We start from the raw sequence: 4,067 nt of genomic DNA, 5'->3' as shown, positions 1-4,067 counted from the left end.
GAATAACGGACGCTTTCTTGGCCTCTAGAAAATATAGCTCCCGTCAACGCACTCTGCGCATTCGCTCCACGTGACAGAAGCAGAATAAATAGTATCTTTCAAAACATAATTGAAACGTGAATTAAAAATGAGCAATTTGCGAAGCAGCAAGACAGAGGGACCGGGGCCAATTAAAGGCATTCAAAAACATGTCCACACCCCAGTAGCCAAATGGCCCCGTTCTGTGTTTTTTTCGTTGTGTGGTTTCTGGAGATCATAGGAGTAGAATTCGGCCCATCAAGTCTACTCATCATGGCTGATCTATCTCTCCCTACTAACCCCAACTTGATCCCATCACCAGTAACATTTTTCCATTTCCACCAAACTCATCCCTTCCCACCCAAACCACTCCTTCCCCAGGTACTTTCCCCTGCAACTGGAGGAGATGCCACACGTGCCCCTAAGTCTGGGAAAGATGGTGGTGGGATGCGGTCAGGGTATTTCTTGAGAACCTGTGTGAAAGCAGAAATATTGATATCCTGCATTCCCAGTTATGCTACTGGGACTTCCACAGAACTAGGGAGACCATGGTGTGTAGACCTTCTGTGACTTGCATTTCATAGTTATCATAAAAGCCTACTGCCATGTGAACCCCACAAAGCAGCTGCCAGCTCTAATGGGTAGGTGAGGCATCTCTCTGTTCTTAATGCACAACAAGCTGCTCACAGAGGTGATTGCCCAACTGCTGTCTCACAGTTAACTTTGAACGCTGCTGAGATTCCACAGTGGAATCTATTCCATAAAGAATTTATTCCATAAAGGCTTTGATTGGCCTTCTCTGTTGCTCCATAGAAATGGAAACTTTAATCCATCAGCTGCGGCTGTTGCATTATGCTGTCTCTAAATGATTGCTCCTCAACTCCTTGTCATATTCTGTGGGTTATTGATGAGTCCTGTAAAATTCATCCTTGGCTACAGAAGTTTCCAATGCAGTCATCCTCCATCTTACCACAGCTTTGACTTGGAAATACATAATGATTGGAATTACTCTGTTGAGATGGTGCTGTATTCTCTGTGTTGTCAAATGTTCGACAGATTTAGGTTTGGGTTTATTATTATTGTCACATGTACAGTGACGAGTTTTGTTTTGCATGATTTCCAATTAAATCAGATAATACTATACAAACGTATGAGAGAGAGCGAGAGAGAGAGAGAGAGACCAATCTTTAGCTTTTAGAGACGGCTGAGGGAGGAGAATGATCTCTTTTTGGCTGTCGGTGTGTCAAGGGCGGAGGTGATGTCTGGCTTTCTTTCTGGCTGTTGATGACTCTAGCAGATGAAAATGTGATGTTTGGTTGTACAGAATGTTGTACCAAAAGGCTGTCATTCTCAGTAGGAGGTGTAGGCCTTAAAGCTTCCATCTTTATATATCCTGAGGCGTTATGATGCTTCTTCCTGCATTGCCCCGAGTTTTAGAGAGTCTTGCTTAAAATGTTTCACTCTACTACTTCACCTGCCAGCTGTGTCAGGCTGTTGTTCTAAACACCATCTTGACCTGTGGCACATAGGACCCACCCCCCCCCCCCTTTCCGAATCTCCACAAAAACGCTAAAGTCGCCCTCAATGAAGCTTTTCATTGCCTGCCTTTTTCGTTACCATTTTCTCTAACACTCTTTTCATATGTTTTTACTGCCGCAGCCACAATTTTGTGCTTGTACAGCAAAGTAATGTTAATTTGAATGAAATTAATTTGGCAGCATTTTAGGACGTGCCACTTGGAAATGCACCATTTACATTGGGATTGTGATTGGAGATACGTAGACAACTTTTAAAAGGAATATGTGGGTAAAACGGTCCTGTTCAGAAGCAAATTAATTTCTTGATCAAGGACGTGCAAAACCATGGAGGGATTTGGAAACAATGGGCAAGACATATAAAATTGAAGCATTGCTGGACTAGGAAGTCACATGTGGTCCAACCAGGGAGTAACACAGACTTTACATACCTCACAGTTACCTTTATTCCAGATCTTTGAATATAAAACTAGCATTCAATTTGCTCTTTTTATTATTTCTCTTTCTGCTTATGTTACAGCTAGTTGATGAGACACCTATTAATGTTCCCTTGGAGAATCTGTCCATTGGTGACTTGCTCCCAAAGGTAAATTGTCTGTAATAACCTGTAATTATGTAGTGTAAGAAAATAACTGCAGATGCTGGAACAAATCGAAGGTATTTATTCACAAAATGCTGGAGTAACTCAGGAGGTCAGGCAGCATCTCAGGAGAAAAAGAATGGGTGATGTTTCGGGTCGAGACCCAAGTAATTATATACATGCATTTGCAGAGCAGGACTGGGAAAATAAATATGTAGGCAGGAACTGCAGATGCTGGTTTAAACCAGATAGACACAAAAAGCTGGAGTAACTCAGCAGGACAGGCACTTCTATATCTCTCGTTTCCCTTATCCCTAACCAGTCTGAAGAAGGGTCTCAACCCAATATGTCACCCATTCCTTCTCTCCAGAGATGCTGCCTGGACCACTGAGTTACTCCAGCTTTTTGTGTCTAGACTGGGAAAATAAAGATTGCTTAAGAGTGAACAAACAAATGGGGCGAAATTCATTTTGAAAGCTATGACTAACATAGGGTAATGGCTACAAAGTTATAATGAAATAAAGTGTGCAAATATAGCTGGGCTCATGTAGGGGAATTAATTTTTTTTAAAAATTCTGATCCAATTTTGCTATTATGTGTAAGGTGAACAAAAAGTACACTGATAACATGATTCCACATGATCCCACCACCAGCCATATCTTGCCATATCTTGCCATATCTTGCCATATCTTGCCATATCTTGCCATATCCTCCCATCCCTTCCCCTCTCCAGAGTGAGGCCACACATAAACTGGAGGAACAGCACCTTATATTCTCTGTGGCCCACCTGTATTTGCACTAATTTCTTCCCTTTGACCTCCCCCTGTCCCCTTCCACCTTCCTTCTTCTGCCTTCACAATTCGCATCTTATTTCACATTTCTTGCCTCTTCATTTATGCCTTTGTCCAACCATCTACCAATCAAAAAAATACCCTCACTTGTATCCACCTATCACTTTCCAGGCTTCATCCTGCCCCCACTTCTCTTCCAGCTCCCACCCCCCTTCCCCATCAAAATCAGTCTGAAGAAGGGTCCTGACCTGAAACATCACCTATTCATGTTCTCCTGAAATGCTGCCTGACCCGCTGAGTTACTTAAGCGGTTTATCTTTTTTAAAAAAACAACATCTGTAGTTCTCGGTGTCTCCTACAGTGATAAATGTTATTTCTTCTTTAATACTTAATAATTCAACTTGCATGTCATATCATATCATATATTATATATATACAGCCGGAAACAGGCCTTTTTGGCCCACCAAGTCCGTGCCGCCCAGCGATCCCCGTACATTAACACTATCCTACACCCACTAGGGACAATTTTTACATTTACCCAGCCAATTAACCTACATACCTGTACGTCTTTGGAGTGTGGGAGGAAACCGAAGATCTCGGAGAAAACCCACGCAGGTCACGGGGAGAACGTACAAACTCCTTACAGTGCAGCACCCGTAGTCAGGATCGAACCTGAGTCTCCGGCGCTGCATTCGCTGTAAAGCAGCAACTATGTGTACTACTCATATTGAAAATGACAACAAATAAACCTCATATTCTTCTGTGCTTTATTTGGTTATTGTTGGAATGTGCAATTAAGTACTCCAGCTGACCTTGAAATCAGTTTCAAAGTGGTGAGGCAGGAAAGAAAAAGACATCTGTTTCCACAAGGTACTGACATCTGGATGTTTTGTTGTAACTCATAACATGGCTGACTATTGAGAATGAATTCTAAAATCCTGCATCTCACCGGTGTAAAACCATTTGTTTAGTGGGACTTCTAGGGTTGAATGGTGTGAATTAGTGAAATTAATTTTCTACTGCTGTGTGGCCCAGATGCATCTATTTTGTGGGAACAAACCTGAGGAAAATGATTGGAATCCTCCAAGGTCAGATCTAGGTCCTTTTATGCTTTGCATCTATTTTCTAGGGTTTTTCATGGGT

Source organism: Rhinoraja longicauda, chromosome 4 (assembly GCF_053455715.1).
Source record: "Rhinoraja longicauda isolate Sanriku21f chromosome 4, sRhiLon1.1, whole genome shotgun sequence".
Lineage (NCBI taxonomy): Eukaryota > Metazoa > Chordata > Chondrichthyes > Rajiformes > Arhynchobatidae > Rhinoraja > Rhinoraja longicauda.
The sequence above is the reverse complement of the archived record's forward strand: the minus strand, read 5'-3'. Positions refer to the sequence as shown.